This window comes from Anolis carolinensis, chromosome 2 (genome assembly GCF_035594765.1).
Source record: "Anolis carolinensis isolate JA03-04 chromosome 2, rAnoCar3.1.pri, whole genome shotgun sequence".
In the NCBI taxonomy this organism is placed as follows: domain Eukaryota; kingdom Metazoa; phylum Chordata; class Lepidosauria; order Squamata; family Dactyloidae; genus Anolis; species Anolis carolinensis.
The window spans coordinates 235,612,412-235,631,291 of NC_085842.1; the positions used below are offsets into that span (position 1 = coordinate 235,612,412).

At 39.3% G+C, this 18,880-nt stretch overlaps 1 protein-coding gene across 7 annotated transcripts in view; it reads left to right on the forward strand.

The window, feature by feature from the left end:
* Window positions 1–13,701: 13,701 nt before the first annotated feature.
* Window positions 13,702–18,880, forward strand: part of frem1 (FRAS1 related extracellular matrix 1) — a 99,945-nt gene continuing 94,766 nt past the window's right edge. For 2 of the 7 annotated variants that reach the window (XM_062971908.1, XM_062971907.1), the window contains exon 1: window positions 13,710–14,186. The gene's annotated coding sequence lies outside the window, so the exon portion shown is untranslated. Of the gene's footprint in view, window positions 14,187–18,880 lie in introns of all 7 variants that reach the window. The other 5 variants (XM_062971910.1, XR_010003392.1, XM_062971909.1 and 2 more) reach the window with 5 other exon arrangements.

Below are 18,880 nucleotides of genomic sequence, written 5' to 3' on the forward strand. Positions count from 1 at the left end.
AAGTACAAATCCCATGATTCCATAGCATCAACCCCATAGTAGTTAAAGCTGTGTCAAACTAATAATTCTGCAATGTAGATGCACACTCACTCTTCTGCCTTTAATAGATATGTGGTTAGGGTGGAAGGGGGCTAAATAGGGGAATTGCCACACAAATGAGATATCTTTTCTCTCTCCAATTTAGTTGCATTGCAAAAAATGAAACGTTGAAAGCCAGTCATGTGCACAACCATTGAATTAGTCATTTTCACAACTTTGCTTGCCTTTTTTCTTGGGGTTCCTAAATTTTATTTGAAAGTGAATAACCTCAGAGATTGCGATTGTCTGAGGAGGCCCTGCTCTCGGACCCACCTCCTTCGCTGGTGCAGTTGGTGGGGACGAGGGACAGGGCCTTCTCAGTGGTGGCCTCTCGGCTATGGAACTCTCCCCCCAGCAAAATCAGGTCAGTTCCCTCCCTCCTGACCTTCAGAAACAAGTAAAAACATGGCTTATGGTCAGTAGCGCACTGCAATAAGTGATGATGGAAAATGTGCAATAACAACTGGAACAGCTTTTGGACTATGATCTCAAATTGTGTGGTTTTAGAAAGGTTTCATGGCCACAGAATCACTGGGTTACTATGAGCTTCCCAGGCCATATGGCCATGTTCCAGAAGCTGTGAGGATGCCTGCCATAGATGTGGGCGAAACCTCAGGAGGGAATGCTTCTAAGACATAGCCATACAGTCTGGAAAACTCACAGCGACCCAATAACACAAATAACTATTAAGTTTATATTTCTTGTAGAACTGGTTGGATTGCTTATAATTTCTTAGATATTGAGTGCTGTTATCTGTAACACGGTGATATGTAAGTTGGCCTTTCTATACCTTTCAAGAGCAATTTGGAGCATTTGGGAGTGAGTCAAATTAGAGAAATATTCAAGACTCTATGTACACATCTGTTCTCAGCAAGCAACGGGGAGATCAGTCAATAATAGTATGCCAATGATGTGTTGGGGCTAAGGAGGATGAACTGGTTCGGGTCACTGACAACAGGGCTGTGGGGTCAAAAACAACGGAGTTGTAGGGTCAAAAACAACGGAGTTGTAGGGTCAAACACAACGGGGCCGTGAAGTCAAGGACAACAGGGTTGTGGGGTCAAAGATGGCAGAGTCCACAACACCAGTGTCCATCTTGGGAAAGAGTTGGGTGAACAAGAAGCCTGCTTTCAAAAACCTTTCAAAAACATATAAAATAAACCTACTTGCAGATGATGTATTATTACTTTAAAACTCACAGCAACCCAGTGATTCTAGCCATGAAAGCCTTTGATAACACAAAGAGAACCATGGTAATATAAGTTTGGGATGGAATTGGCCCTAGCCAAAAACCCACTGTATGCTTAACAGAACCTCGGTTTCTCCTAAGCTTATTTCCAAAGAAGAAAGATCTCAACGCTTGGACTGAATGCAGTCTCTACCCATTGAATGGTTGCTTGTTCCTTCCTGGCGACACATTCCCGTTCCTCATTTTTGCCTCAAAAACCTTTCAAAATTAGCCACAACGAGTGGAAATTCCCAAGTTGACGGTGACCCAAACCTTGCAACCAAAGTCCAGGCCTGCAGCCCTTTATGACAACAACATAATGCCAACGTATTATATAGGATAACAAAAAGAAACCACCCATAACTGCACTTTATATCATAAATAGAGCCGTGGGCTCTCTTTCTTTCTTTCTCTCTCTCGCTAATATATTTGTTTACAAACAGTGAATGTTATCCCTGTAACCATAGAACTGTACCCTTTCTGTATATTTTAAATAAATTTTGTAATATTTATGATAAAAATTGTGTGGTTTTAATAATACGTTTTAATTTTTATATAGCTTTTAAATTTATGTCTTAATGTATATGTTTATTTTACATTTGTTTTTGATACGGCATCGAATTGTTGCCTTTTGTAAAACCACCCTGAGTTCCCTTCAGGGTGAGGAGGGCGAGATATAAATATTGTAAATAATAAATAAAAATAATAATAATTGACATTTTAAATAATTGCAATACTAGAAATGTGAGGACAGAAAATAAAATTTCATGGGTGGCAGAATTCTTATTTTGGAAGCGATGTTCTCATTTTACACCTTCCCTCCTCCAAAATAATTACACCTGTGCCTACTCTTTCGGTATAGGAAGGAATGCTGAAAAATAATGTGAACCTTACAGGAAACAATGGAACATGAACATCAGATGTTCTATGTGTCTGTGGGGAAAACATCCACGATGTTTGACAATAAGGTGCAATGCAGAAGAACCAAGGCTTAAAATTTAATCTTGATACCATCCTTTTTTAAATGAACAAATGGGATTTAAAGATTTTTGAAAGTACTTCCTGGTTTTCTGGGGGTTGGGGTTTCCACTTTTAAGTCTTCCATTTTCTCTAATTAAACTGTCATCTCAATGAAATCTTGGCTAGGCACCAGGATATGAGAATCCCTGGAAATTAATCTTTTTAGAGGATTAGGATAGATCGAAGATGCATTAATAGATTGAAAACTTCAGCATACCTCCCAAACAGCAGTGTTAAGATCCGAGCAAAAGTATAGTGTTCCAGGATTGTCTTCTGAAGTTGTAAAGAGATTGAAAGGTCTTTTTTTGCATGGATAAGTAAAGGAATTATTACTATTGTAGTTATTGCTATGCCACTGTCAAAACTGAGTCCGTCTCCCTCCAACTAAAACCTATCATTCCCATGGCCTTACCTGTTGAGCTGGAGTCCTCAAATATAGCATGAACCTCATAAGGTTGCCAATTTTTGCCTGACAAAGACTCTGTGTCTTTAACAGTCTTGAGGCAGAAAAGCATCAAGATACATATATGCAAAGGAAAGCCATTCCTGTTCAATCATCAATTCTTCATTATAGTTCACAGTCGCAGCAAAATATTTTTGTTGAATTTCTGCCCATTCTTTTGAATGAAAAGGTATGCATAAAGCAACCCGAGAAATTGAATTCAAAGACTATACATAGGGATCTTGTAGCACTTTTGAGACTTATCAAGAGAAAGAAATGCGTAGTATCTGATGAAGTATGTTATGGACTGATGATGATAAATGGAAGCTCTTACTTGTGCCTGCGATCCAGAGTCACCTGCAGAACAATAACATGCCACTCAAGTTTGCAGGACAAAGAATACAGGAACTTTACTGATTCTGGGAGATCAAAAACAGTAGTATTTACAATGGTCCCTCTGATCACTTAAAGAAGTCCACAGTCATAAATGGTCCTTTTTCAGTCCACAAATCTGCTTCAGAGAAGAATACAATCCTGGTTCTTCTCCCTCTTGCCTCAGCAGAAAACAGGCCTCAAAATAGCAAGGCCTCACTGAGTACACAGCTCTCTTCACTAGTAGTACTCAGTACTCAGTCCGCACTGAAAACTTGTCCAAACTGGTTCTACAGCAGCAGAACAGAAACAGTATCAAAATCAATCCCCAGGTCTTTGCAGGCTCACCCAATTGTCTTCATGTATTTCATTTTCCAGTTAACACACACAGCACAGTACCTTTGCAAATCATGACAAAGTAGACTCTGTCTATGACGGCTTATGTTACGAACTTCTTTCTCTCAATAGACAGGAGAACTGATGTGCCTTGTTCTGTAAGATTAAATATCCCAAGAAATAAATCACCAAATTCTGGTTTCACCTATCAAATGAGTTACATGTTTTTAAAATTGTGTTAGAAGCAAACATACTGCAAGTCGCTTCTGGTGTGAGAGAATTGGCTGTCTACAGAGACGTTGCCCAGGGACATCCGGATGTATTACCATCCTGCTGGGAGGCTTCTCTCATGTCTCCGTAAGCTAGGGAACTCACCCCGTCTTGCGGATTTGAACGGCCAACCTTTAGGTCAGCAATTCAGTAGGCACAAGGGTTTAACTCATTGTGCATAGTTTGTGAGTGCACATGCAGAGGGTAGTGAAGGGACCATAAGCCAGAAAAATGGTAAACTTTTGCATATGTGGCTTTGCTTCTGTATATATCATATTCGCCTTTTATATAGACCATGTAAACATTTTGCATGAACCAAAATGATACTGTAACACGGGCCCTGTGCCCCTCTCTTCGTGTGAGCTGGTACCGTTCTCCAGAAAGTTCCAAGGAGAGAAGAAAGCTCAGAGTAAACAACTTAGGTCATTGGTATCACTTGTGCCAAAGTAGGTGAGGAAGGTGAGGAAGACCCTCAGCCATTGGTCAAGTTTGGATAAGCCAAGATATATATTCTTTGTTTGCTGCGACATGCTTTGCGGCGGCCATTTGCATGATGCAGACCTTTAGGGTGTGTACGACTGTTTGCCTTATCATAGCTGTGATAACAATAAACTTTGCTTTTTGCATCTTTCACGAGATTGGGTTTTCTGCCTGATTTCTCTCCTGAGCCAGGACCTATTGAAGGTAATTGTCTTACAGTAGAACACTATAGGGACCACAGATATGTTGGTCTCCATTAAACTGGTTTCCAAAGTGAAAACAGGAGAGGTCTTCTGTATCTTCAGTGTCTGCAGAGAAGGTGCTGCTTGTTCTCATGTTGCCTGACAAGCAAGGCTTGTTAAGACCCCCTTCTTCACAAACATTCAAGGTACAGGAGCCCTCTCAAGTTTTCATTCTGGAAACCCTATGGATTCAACTGCAGCTCCTGATATCCTGTCCTACACAGGGCTTCTTCAACTTTTCCACTCAGGACCCCTTTTGGCCTGAGAAATTTTACATGACCCTGGGTATATAAGTATATAAAATAGGTATAAAAAGTCAACATTGACTGATAGCAAATCAAGAATTGCAAGGCTTGCTAAACAGATTGATTTTCCTTTTTGTGGGGTACAGCTGAAGTATTTTCTACAGAGTCTATTGTAAACACTGTACATTGCCAATTTTGGAGCTAAGGAGATCCCATTTGGGATCAGGATCCACATTTTAAGAAGCAGTGGTCCAACAGGTCCACAGAACATGAGGTTGAGAAAGAAGATACAAAGAGGTGCTCTATTTGCATTTTCCTAGTTAACATTACCCCACCAGGGAACCTGGGGCCCCTTCCGCACAACTCAATAAAATCCCATATTTTCTGCTTTGAACTGGAATATATGGCAGCGTGGAGACAAATAACCCAATTCAAAGCAGATATTGTAGGATTTTCTGCCTTGATAATCTGGGTTATATGGCTGTGTGGAAGGGTCCTGGGTCTCCCTTTTGAAATGGCAACAATCTTTTGGGCAATGATGGTGGTCCTTCCTAGCGATACACCAGTCTCTTTTCAGCCTTTCCTTCTTTTCCTTCTGTTGAAGAGGGATGGGAACATTTAACGTCAGTACTAGACTTTACAACATTACAGACTTCATTAACAAAACTGGTTTTTCTCTTGGCTGGAGAATACAACTTCCTTGATCCATAAACAGACCAGCTATTAAAGTTTGTAACCCTGCAAAGCAATAATGTATGTTTCCAGCTCTCTCTCTCCGTTGACAAAGCCTGCAGGCACTGGAATTTTATACTCCCATTGTTTTTGTTAAATATATGGTGTTTGGAAGTCCTGTTAATTATCCAAAAGCTGTTAAAAGTCCCAGCCCTTTAAAGACAAAGCTGGCCACGCAGTGCCTGGGGACCACATTCCCCTCCCTAAAAAGGCATTTCTGAGCCCATTCTTTGGCTTTTGGAAACTTTCTCATTGTAAAGAGAGGCATAATATTTTCACAGGTCTTTAGTCTCCTTTGATCTTCCCCAGGACAAAAGGCACAAAGACATAAAAGATGTTTGACTAGAATGTAAATGTGTCTTCTTGCATTCTGAAACTTTGAAAAGGACACAGCACTTTTGTTGTCAATGGAGCACATGCTGTTCAGATGTTCCAACCCAAAATGCTGGCATGACTCAGAATATCGCACAAAGAATGGAGAATGGTGGATGCAAGACTGTCACAAAAACTATCAATGTGAGCATATATGGCAAAACCAACTGTCCCAATTTGACAGGGAGACTTCAGATTAATTCAGTGTCCTTCCAGTCTCTGAACTGCTTTTAAAATATCCTGGTTGGCTTGTCTGGTCTTCCTGTTCAATAACCTTTGCTGTCTTGACCATGTTGAGATGTTGCTTGGCCACACATATCTCACTGAAGTGTTAAAGGATATGGACAAAATGGTTATATGATAGATGTGAACAAGGAAAGGAAAGTGGGGGAGGGAGCCATGTTACTCCTTTGAAACTGATTTATGTTAGCATAAACTTCCACAGACTGCCATCTACATCCTCACAGCCCTCACAGCTGGGCTGTGGCGCAGGCTGGTGAGCAGCCTGCTGCAATAAATCACTCTGATCATGAGGTCATGAATTTGAGGCCAGCCCGTGGCGGGGGTGAGCACCCGCCATTAAAAAAAAAATAGCCCCTGCTCGTTGCTAACCTAGCAACCCGAAAGATAGTTGCATCTATCAAGTAGGAAATAAGCTACCACTTATAAAGTGGGGAGGCAAATTTAACTAATTTGCAATGTTGGAATGAGGAAGTGCCGTCACAGTGGATGATGAAGTAGCTGCTCCCCCCTGTGGCCAGAATCGAACATCCCCTCAGGAGAAGGTTAAATTGCCTCTGCGTCTGTCTCTGTCTCTGTTTTATGTGTATATGGGCATTGAATGTTTGCCCTATATGTATATAATGTGATCTGCCCAGAGTCCCCTTCAGGGTGAGAAGGGCGGAATATAAATCCTGTAAATAAATAAATAAATAAATAAATCTCTTTACAGAGAAGCCTATTCAAGCCTCAGGTAGCCCATCAGTCCATTTGAGGAAGGGATTTGTAGTCCATAAAAGTTCATACTAAAATAAATTGGTTAGTCTTAAAGATTCATCTTAATTCTTTTTTTCCCCCTTCTCTTCTTTTTGTTGCTAAGATTAATATGTCTCTCTCTTAAAAACAGAAGAGGAATGCAATCGATGATGAGCATGCATATTGTAGCATGTGCCAAGCATATCATAGGCTGGGCTTTAGCACAGCTGGTAAATCATCAGCAGTAATAAGATCTACCAACCGAAAGGCGACCAGTTCGAAGCCCAGTTGGGATGAGCACTTGATCGTCAAGCCCAGCTTACTGTTCACCTAAGTAGTTTGAAAACAGCTTAGAGCTGTAAGTAGAGAAATTAGGTACCGCTAATTAGTGGGTGAGGTATTTTACGACACCATAAAGAACAAGACCAGAAATGCCATGACCAAAAGGAAGGTGAAAGGAGGAAGTCCTGATGGCTTTTAGTCATAGAGAATGGAACAACAGCCCCCCCCCCCCCCCCCCCGGTGACTGAATCTGAACTCATCTTCCAAGGCATCGAAACTGGACTTTGAGACAACATAACTACTTTCTGTCTGTTCTGTTCTATCCTGTCTGTCTAAACTGCATTGAATGTTTGCCGTGCATGTGTACTGTGATCTGCCCTGAGTCCCCTTGGGGAGATAGGGCGGAATATAAATGTATTATTATTATAATTATAATTATTATTATTATTATTGGTTTGTCACCGATGAAAAATAATCTCTTTTCACTCTGGCCAATGTTATTTTAAAGCTGGTCCACTCATCTGATCACAGATTCACTTAGACCCTGCCAAACGCTGCCAAACCATCACTGCTCTGGAAACATTCAAGGTTTCTTCAAGTACATTTAATTAAGTTGCTAGTTTTCCCACCTTTTAAAGGGGAATTGCTTTGTTTGTCTGATTTTGAAGTACAATGGACAAAAATGCTAAAATGCAAAATTACAGCAAATCACAAATCATAATAAATAAGAAAGCATATAAGCAAAGTGTATCCCTTATAATGAACGGAGTTGTATCTGCAGAGCACTTGAAATTGAGGATACAGCACACATATTATTTGATTATAAATTGTATCAGAAAGTGAGAGACTTGTCCCTTGGTTCATATATCAAATAGACAATGTATTGGGATTTTCACATCAGAACAACATATTTTATGTGTGACCAAGACCCAGAAATAACATATGAAACAGCTCTGTATTTAAGCAAAACAGTACATTTGAGAACCACTTATATGTGGGGCTGATCGGGGTAAATTGTAGGGATGATAAAGAAATACAATGTATATATTCCGTTTTATCATTTTTTTACTGTATTGTTATAAGTTTCTTATTTTAACTTACCACATAGAGTGTAATCAAGTCTTATCAAGCATTGTTGTTTGGTTTGGTATTGTGATATGGCCTAAGGGCTAATCCATTATTATTATTATTTTATTGTATGACACAGGAAACAAGATAGACATGCTGGATTTCGTTTCACAAAATCACAAGTCAAACACTTCCCAAGTGTCTAGGACTGTAGATCCCAGTACAGAAACCAGTGCAGTTGGCAGATCGTAATTTTGTCAATGTCTATTGTTTCCAAATGCCAGCTGAGATCTTTTGGCACGGCACCCACTGAGCCCATCACCACCAGAACCACCTGCACTGGTTTCTGCCAGAGTCTTTGAAGTTCAATCTTGAGGTCCTGATAGCGGCTGAGTTTTTCCTGTTGTTTTTTGTCAATGCGACTGTCGCCTGGGATGGCAACATCAATGATCCAAACCTTTTTCTTTTCCACAACTGTGATGTCTGGTGTGTTGTGTTCCAGAACTTTGTCAGTCTGGATTCGGAAGTCCCACAGTATCTTTGCGTGCTCATTTTCCAATTATTATTATTATTATTATTATTATTATTATTATTATTATTATTATTACATATAGACAAAGTGTTGGCCCTCCACATTTGCCGATTTAACTTTTGTCAATTTGATTAATATGCTCTCTCTTCAAATCTCTAAATCCTCCAGTGCCATTCAATGGACAACTTCCAACGCTGAAGGAGCTATAGATAAGAGGCGTTCTCTAAGGTGAAAAAGATATTAGTTTTCATATACAGTAGAGTCTCACTTATCCAAGCTAAACGGGCCGGCAGAAGCTTGGATAAGCGATTATCTTGGATAATAAGGAGGGGTTAAGGAAAAGCCTATTAAACATCAAATCAAGTTATGATTTTACAAATTAAGCACCAAAACATCATGTTATGCAACAAATTTGACAGAAAAAGTAGTTCAATACGCAGTAATGCTACGTAGTAATTACTGTATTTATGAATTTAGCACAAAAATATCACGATATATTGAAAACATTGACTACAAAAATGGCTTGGATTATCCAGAGGCTTGGATAAGTGAAACTCTACTGTACATGCATTGTTCCACTTTTGTGGGGGTCCTGTGCCCCAAACTCCAGTGAATATGGAGGGTTGCATGAAACTATAAAATAATAACTAGGAAAGTGTACCATTATGTACTTGCAATGTGCAGTATATATATGTCAATAGCTTTCAAATCAGCTGTTGGCAACCTTGCAATCTATTGTTCCAAAATGTTACTTTGAATTTTGTACCTAGGATATGATGTATTATTTTGCAGTAATTAGATAATAGGTTGTTAAGACTGTAGTGTCTGCTATTGAATGCCTTCTCCATCCTCTCTCCCCCAGAGGAGAAAGCATGCTTTTCTGTTTTTCTAATGGAAGTACATGCTTGCTTAAAACTCACTTTACATCACAGCTCTATGCCTTTTCTTTCCCAAGAAAACACAACAGTCATGGGCCATGAATTAAGAGGTTAATTGTTTTGTCACTGAAGCTGAAAATCACTTCCCTGAGGCGAGGTATTTGAAACAGAGCCTTTAAAATGTCTCTGTAACATTAGTTCTTTGAAAGGAATGTTTCTGATACTTATCAAGGAGGAACCATCAGTGACCTGTTGAATTATTGCCATCGGTAGATGGTCCTTTTGCTGTTATTAGTGAAGAACAAGGATAGGCATACTGTGATCCTTATCTATTACTCTAACAGAGTTGAAAAGTTTTTGACCAAACCATGTTAAAGCAAGAGTTCTGGGAAATCTATACTTCCTCCACTAGCTCCGCAGCCCCAGAAATTCAGATTTATTTTTGCTGTAGTAAATATAGTAGCCATAATGTCTATGAGACAAATTCCAAAATCCATACAGTGGTAAATACAGTAGAGTCTCACTTATCCAACACTCACTTATCCAACGTTCTGGATTATCCAACACATTTTTGTAGTCAATGTTTTCAATATATCGTGATATTTTGGTGCTAAATTCATAAATACAGTAATTACTACATAGCATTACTGCGTATTGAACTACTTTTTCTGTCAAATTTGTTGTCTAACATGATGTTTTGGTGCTTCATTTGTAAAATCATAACCTAATTTGATGTTTAATAGGCTTTTCCTTAATGCCTCCTTATTATCCAACATATTCGCTTATCCAACATTCTGCCGGCCCGTTTATGTTGGATAAGTGAGACTCTACTGTACCTTTATTAAGCGGATAATCTGTGCAAGTTTTCAAGATCTGAGCTCCCCCTTTTAAACACGTGCCTACAAATCTAGGAATGGACAAGCAAGGGTGGGAGGATGAGAAGATAACCCATTCATAGGCTTCATGTTGCACATAAAGAGAATGTTGGCCTTGATCATGTTGTTAACTGCTGTCACGTCAACTTCGATTTATGATGAGCCAATGAATGGAAACTCAGGCTTGAGTTGACCTAGCATCCATAAATTTTACTTTTTAGTAATCCATGGTATCCACAGAACTCCTCATGTTTCGAATGAGTTGGTGTTCTTCCTATCAGCTTTTTCACTGTTCAATGTTCACAACCATACAGAGAAATGGGAAATATGATGGCATGAACAATCCAAATTCTATTATTTATTTATTTTTCAAATTTCAAATAACTTTTCATAGGGGTTATTTCAGCCACAAAATACAATGGCGATGTTTTACTTCTATCCAACTCTAATTCCTGTATTAGAATGTGCCTAGTAAATCACATTCTCCCAGCCTTGAAGATGTTGTTTTATTAATAAAGCCTGTGGACCAAATATGAGATGGGATTTGGGGCATAAAAAGTTTTTTAAAATTATCTACTAATTGAGCCAGTGGTTCTAGCACTGAATGGACACTTTTGGGTGACCTGGTAGGGAAGTTGTTTCCTTATATATTTAGGAGAATATATAAAAGAAAAAAGTTCTAGGCTTGGGTTTTAACAACAACAAAAATCTTATTCTCTGTTATATAACGCAACCTAAGACCACAATTTTAATAATTCTTGTAACGTCTTCTGAAGGATTGGTCTTACATCGTCTGTTGACTGATCTGTCTGCAAGCTGTTCAATTATTTCTTCTTCATAGATCATTCTGTATTGCTATGGCCCCTCTTTTATCTGCTTCCTTGAGGAACAATAGATGATCCATCTATTGTGATTTTTAAGAAACTGGTCCCTTAAAAACTGGTTGGATTTAAAAATGCAATCCCTCATTCCTGGAATAGCATAACACAAACAAATTTGAAACTGAAATCTTTAACATGAGGAGGACTTGATGAAGATCTGGATTTCCTGCTTGCATTATATATAATAAGGGTGCTCTCAGCAGGATTGCACCAGACTTCGTCGAAGGTAACAAAAATTAAACCCACGTACATGTACATTTGAAGTAAATTAAGTCTCAAGGGGTTTCTTAAGATGTTTCCTTTGGTGAGCAAGAACACAGAAGAAACAAAGAGGAATACAGAGAGTATGTATATAAGTTGAACATGCCAGCATTGGTCATTTCATAACACCCCCCCCCCCACTCATCTGGCAACCCCAATTCTCAAGATGCATACTAGGTGTGACAAACACATCCTACCCTTAATGCATTTTGCACCCGGCCAGATGTGTTGCAATTGCCATTACATAAAACTAATCTTCTGTATAGCAAATGTGGTGGTTGCTTGTTTTCCAAGGGTGGATCTATATTGAACAATAATGTTGGGGGTAAATGAATGTGGCGTACACTGGATCAGCCACGGGATGGGTTAGTTAGACACCCCCCAGTCACAGCTGAGAGTGAGTTCTGACCAACATCCATGAAAATAATCATGTCCGTAGGGATGAACAATATGAAAACATTTCAGTCCACACTTGATTCATATTTCTAATTCTTTTATTTTTAAAATCTAGTGCAGCTTTCTTATTCTCCATGAATGACAGCCTACTTTGAAAGCTGTCAATATATTAAAAATAAGATAAAAATAAGATATCTATTGGGCACCAGTGAGTTGTTTTCATTAAATAATTTCCTTTTTACTCTTTGTAGGAGTAATATATTCTCTATCTCTAGGTGAAAAGGCAGTCATCTGTAAAACAGAGAACCTTGTTAAGAAAGCCCTGAGGTAAGATGCTTGTCTTCAAAATGTCTAGAGAAAATCCTCTGTTTATTTCCAGAAGGATTATCAATGGCCATCCATCCTTTAATCTTTTGGTATTACGTTTGCATTAGATTCTAGCACTAGCACAGAAAACTTTGATCTTAAATTAGTATTTTATAGTCAAGACAAATTCAGACTCAAATCTGATGGTTGAACTCATCTGCTGTGCAGAGACTGGATACTGATTACTCAGCCCAACAAGCCACATTCTCTCAGCCTCAGAGGGAGATGATGTCAAATCCCCTTTGAAGTCATTTTGCCAAGAAAATAATAATAATAATAATAATAATAATAATAATAATAATAATAATAACAACTTTATTTTTATATCCCGCCAAGGGAACTCGGGGCGGCTCACATGGGGCAAAACCCAACAACACAGTTAAAATACAAATTACATAATAATGCAATTCACAGTATAAAAACAGAATATGTGTTTTTATACTGTGAAAAAAAAAAGTGAAATAAAGGCATCAGATGCCATCTAATCTTAGTATCTAAGCAGGGGAAGCTAGTACTTGGATGGGAATATGCCAATGAATACCAGATGATGTAGGCTATATTTTAGGAGGAGGAACTGACAAAACCACTTCTGAGAATTCTTTGTCTAAGAAAATCCTATTAAATTCATTGAGTTGCCATAGGTTGACAGACATCTTGAAGGCACACATAAAGGAGAGGTAGTCCTGGAACCTCATCATATTAGGAAATACTCAATTTCTGATACAGTTTGAAAACGATTTCAAATGGGTCCCATCACATTGCCCATCCCGTCAGTAATTCGTCTGCTAAACATCGCAGAAATGGATTATTTGCACACAGGATTCTAATAGTTGTATTTGAAATACTACGGGGTTTTCTGTTGCTGAAGTGATGTGTGTGATCGGGAAATCAGTATGCATCCCATCAGCAATGATGCGACTTGAAAATTGAGGGCATGGTTGGGGGCAGAGTCTTGTGACTGTTCATGATGGAAGTGGCTGCCATTTCTGTTTGCGACGTCAAAGGAGAAAGAGCCACATCTAATGAATCAACAATCTACCGCTTTGAAATTTAATAAGATTAAATTTCTCAGAACTCTTTATTTCACACCAATAGATAGCAATCAAGCAAACACATTTACTGCGCAGACACAAGAACATTTCCAAATCTCACAAGAGAGGTAGTTTGAGACTTCGAGGCTACACCACTGTGCAATTTTAGATTTATTTTTTTTAAAGATCAGGAGGGAGTCTTTTGAATGGATTGGGAAGAACCAGTTTCCCCTGGTGTGATGAGACAAAGTGGAGTATTTTTTGAAGACAAAAATTGTAGTATTTGGGTGTGATGGGATCAGTATGCATCCCGTCTGAAAACAGTCAGAAAAAATAATTGGACGCATACTAATATAATCAGATTATATCACAATGTGATAAGGTTCCCGTTGCAATGAACGAAGAAGAAAAAGGGGGGAAAGAAGTGTGTGTAGGGGGGAGTTTGATGTGCTGGGGCTCTGCCAAAAAAAATTAGCTCAGTGTAAACACTTGAAGGCATCTTTAGAATGTCCTTATCTGAGAGAGCACTGGAGCTTTTGTATTCTGGAAGTTTTCAAACCAGCAGCTGTCTAGGAGCCAGGATGGCAGGGACTTTTTAATGTGGATGTTTAGTACAAAGAAAAATACAAGCCAGCTGACCAGAAAGACTGGAATTTCAGCTCCCCACAGCCCACCTCCTTGGATTTCTTCCTCTCCTGCTCTCCCTCCTTCTCCTCTCATTTTGCAAGTCCTTCAAACCAGAGATTATTGGGTCAGCAACTCTCATTATCCTTCCCAAGCTCCAGTCTTCATTTGCCAGCACTACCGAAGGAATGCTATTACTTGTAAGTACTCTTCTTTTTTCATCCTTTTTCTTGCTGCATATATAGAGGGAATTGTGCAATAATGTCATGCCATGGGATGTGAATATTGTAAAGTTTCCTAATCCCAGACTTTCCCTAGAAATAGAGACTTTCCTAAACCATGAGTTTGAGGACAGATTTAGGAGGAGAATTCTAAGAAAAAACACTAAGATCTGGCAGTATGATGAACAGTGCAATGTCTTGTATATTTATTCACAGGTTAGCTATACTGAGCTCAATCAGTATAGAAATACAACCTAAAAAAATTCAGTTATTTTTGTTATTCTTTTGCATCAATTCCTTTGATATATCTGTTTGTCCAATGAAGCAAAATCCTACTCATAGCAGTCCATCTGGAACAACCCACACAGAACTTATGTCTCCAGCATTCACTTTGGTCCACTATAGAATACCCAGGAGACATAACACAAGGAACTGTTCCATCCATACTAAATACATGGATGAGATAAAGAAAAGTATTTTGGCATAAATATCGTAACACTGAGCAGCATTGTTTGTGATAGTTTTTGTTGGATGGAATTGTTAAGAGAGCCACAAATTGGACAGTAATCTTTTATTTCTGTTTACTAATAACACATTTCAATGAGTGGTTTAATATGCCCGAAGGAGGTGGGGGAGAAAGGCTAAGACCTACTTTAAAAACACTTTGTAAGGAGATTTTATATAATTCAAGAATAGCTTTCCCTTCTTTTAACATTCGTGATTTCTCCTGGAAGTAATGGATAAAACTAACAGAAGGTGAATATGTTAGTGAAATGTGTGTAAGACAACATGTACTATGTTTGAGATGCTAAATTCCCCCAGTTTAATCATTAATCCTGCATTAATAAAAGAATGAGCTCCAGTGCTTAGAATCTCACAGGTTTTTTTTAAAAAAATAAGATTTAGGCTCAAACATAATATCAGCAACTCAGTAGACTTTGTTGTTATTGCTGTTGCTGTGTGCTTCCAAACAACCCTAAGGTGAACCTGTCATGGGGCTTTCTTGGAATTTTATGTTCAGAGTGCACTTTGCTTTTGCCTTCCTCTGAGGCAGAGAAAGTGCAACTTGCCTGGGTGTTGTCGAAGGCTTTCATGGCCGGAATCACAGGGTTGTTGTGTGTTTTCCGGGCTGTATGGCCATGTTCCAGAAGCATTCTCTCCTGACGTTTTGCCCACATCTATGGCAGGCATCCTCACAACCTCTGAGGAACATTGCCATACAGCCTGGAAAACACACAACAATCCAGCTTTAATCCAGCAGGGTTAGCCAGTGGATTTCGAAGGCCAAAAAATGCCATCCTATTAAATATTTAAAAATGACTATCATGTCCCCTCTAAGCCTTCTTTTCTCCAAGCTTTTCTCCAAGCTAAGCATGCCCAGCTCCCTAAGCCACTCCTCATAGGGCTTGGCTTCCATACCTTTGATCATTTTGGTTGCCCTTCTCTGGACACCTTCCAGTTTGTCAACATTCTTCTTGAATTATGGTACCCAGAACTGTATAAAATATTATTACAGGTGAGCTCTGACCAACACGGAATAGAGTGGGACTAGGGACTTCCATCACATGCATGAGGTCCAGCATAGTAATTCGCCAGCCTCTGTGACAAATCTGGATGGCAGTAGGGTAATCCCGGCACCTCAGCTACTAGCTGACACTTCCCCATCCCACGTGGGAAAGTGTTGCTTGCTTATCTTGAGTCCTCCGAAGCCCTATTGTTCTTTACGGAACATGGGGAGGCTTCCATATTGGTGGCAGCAGCGTCCCACCATCTTGCCACCCCAGTTCACCCACGGAGCGCCACCGGAAGTTACCCTACGTCATCTGATGGGCAGCGTGGGGCTTCATGGGTGAACTGGGGCAGAAGCGTCCTAGGAAGCTTTTTTTGTTCCAAGTGATAAGGCTGTATATTTTTCCTCAATCAATCCACTATACTCTTATTAATGCAGCATAGAATTGCATTGTTTTTTTAAGCTGCCACATCACACTGTTGACTCACATTCAGCTTATGGTCTACTAGGACTCCTAGATCCCTTCCATATAAACCAGTGGTTCTCAACCTGTGGATCCCTAGGTGTTTTGGCCCACAACTCCCAGAAATCCCAGCCAGTTTACCAACTGTTAAGATTTCTGGGAGTTGAAGGCCAAAACATCTGGGGACCCACAGGTTGAGAACCACTGATATAGACTGTGTTTGAACCAGAGTCTGGTGCCTTTTAGAATAAAAGAGCCATTCAGTAGATCTTACCTCTAATTGAGCCAGGTAAAAATTGCAGTTCATTTGTTCCATGCTCATCAAAGGATTGCTGTGTCATAGTATGGAACATGCTTTGCTCATTTGGAAGGACAGTTCATTCCTGTGAAACCACTTACTGTTTTTTTTTTTAAAAATCCCATGGTTCAGTAGCAAATGTTTTAGGGGAAAAAATCTAAAATATTTCCTTACTTTGGAAAAGGGAGAAACTCACAAAAAATATATCTTGATGTACTTTACTGAGCAACAGAGTTTGAAATTTTAGCAGTAAGATCTATGATTTTTCAGAGGACATCTGGGGGTGATAAACAGAAACTTCTGCTTAATGCATTATTTTTCTGTAACTTATTAACCAGCTCTTAGATAACTTATGCTCATTTAACTTCTCCAGCATCTACAAAGAACAAACATTTAAAACAGCATGTGAGCAAAACTGGTTTTTCTTTTGTATTTTTGTGGGCGCGACAATGGCTGTAATCCAACATCCCCTCAGGGCAGCATAAATATTCACCCACGTCAGCACTGCACAACCCTCCTTCAGAATAGTAACACCGTGCAACCTGGGTGTCATCGTGCAATGAACATGAAGAAACTGCAGTTTGAAGAGTGTAACTCTAATGGACAATTCCAATGTGCAATGTTCAACCCTGATGCAAGTGTGTTGTATTATGTGTATCCCTACTTTTGGCACTGCCAACAAAATATTGCTTATTTATGCATGCATATGTCACAAACAGGATGCCAGCCATAACAGAACTAAAATTCTGGTTGTTTTCAAATTTCTATAGGTGTCTTGCCCTTTTCATAAATAACAAAAAGAATTACAAAAACCATGGTTTATCTCCTGAATTTGTTTCCAGCAATACAGTTAGCCTATTGTACTCATCAGGGTTTGGTTGCAGGACCCACCATAAACACTAAAATCCATAGATGGTAAAGTCCCATAACACACATACAATGGCATAGTATAAAGGTGGCCCTTTTTAAAAAAAGTAAAATCAAAGTTTGCATTTTTTATTTTTGTGGGGGGCTATTTTTAAGTCACGGATGGTTGAATCTATGGATACAGAAGCTGTGCATACAGAGAACCAATTGTATTGTATTAGCTCCAGATTAACTTGTTTATCTAATAAAGCAAAAGGCAGATGAAACATAAATGCAAAGAGACATTGTTAAATAATGTTCAGAGCCACAAGTTCTGTGGGTTGCAATTCTTATCATCCCCAGTACGCATAGCAGATAATCAAAAGTGGTAGAAGTTGTCATTCAATATCATCTGAGGACACAACCTGGGTAAAAACTAAAGAGCAGTGGCCACTATGTAAAACAAATTATAGTTGGCCCTCTGTATCCATGGATTCTCTGTCTATGGATGCAGCAGTCCTTTGAAGGCAACCATAAGGCCGATGTGTCCCTCGGTGAAAATGAGTTTGACACCTTTGCTCTATGGCATACATGGAAAGGCACTGGGAGCAATAGTGCAGTGATACATCCCCAAAATCATGCCTCTAAGGCGGCGGCGGCGGCGGGGGGGGGGGGGATAGGAACATTTGTGTCAACTCATATCAACAAACCAACCAGTTCAGCACTAAGGCATTACAGAAATCTTATCTTATAAGTGGGGTCACTCACATCTCACAACAATTAATTGTTACAATGCATTGAAATTAAGTTCAGAGGATAAAGGATGCCGCAAATGATGCAATTTTCCCTATTGATAAAAAAATCCTGGAGCTTCAGCCCTTTTAACCCTGGCTCCACTACAGCACTGATTGAGAGCTACGTTCAGAACACCAATGGGCACAATCCATTGTGGTTAATAAAACAGGTCAAAACAGTAATTTCCTTGAGTATTTTACAAATGACACACTCACCAAAGAAGGCATATACTAAATAATACTACATTTTGAAGGCTGGAGGACCACAGCTTCCGCACAAAAGGCATATGCAGTGTGATCTCCTTATCCAAGGATTCAATGTCCACGGTTTCAACCAGGAAGTGTTTGTGGGCTTCTCAAGGTTCTCCAATACTATTCTATGGTATGCTTCTGGGTCAAATATACCCAAAATATAGGATTCACTATTATGCACATTTTCATGTATCCAATGGAAGATTTTTTGGAATATATCCTCCATGGATAAGTCGGCCATACTGTATGTGTGATCACAAACATGGCCATGCATTAAAGTTTGTGATACTTTTCTTTACCTCTATCCTTCATGGTTTTCAGCCCTTTGTGCAGAGCGATAACTCTCACCCTTTCTATCTACCCCCTTTCTAGTTGTCTGTTATCAGTAATTTAGTTAAGCTCCTCTGAGCAGAAATTGATAGTAGACATGCCTTCTCAAACTGCAACATGAACAAAGGATCTGCAAAGTGTCCTATTGTTTAACGAAGTGAAATCCCTGAATACGCAACA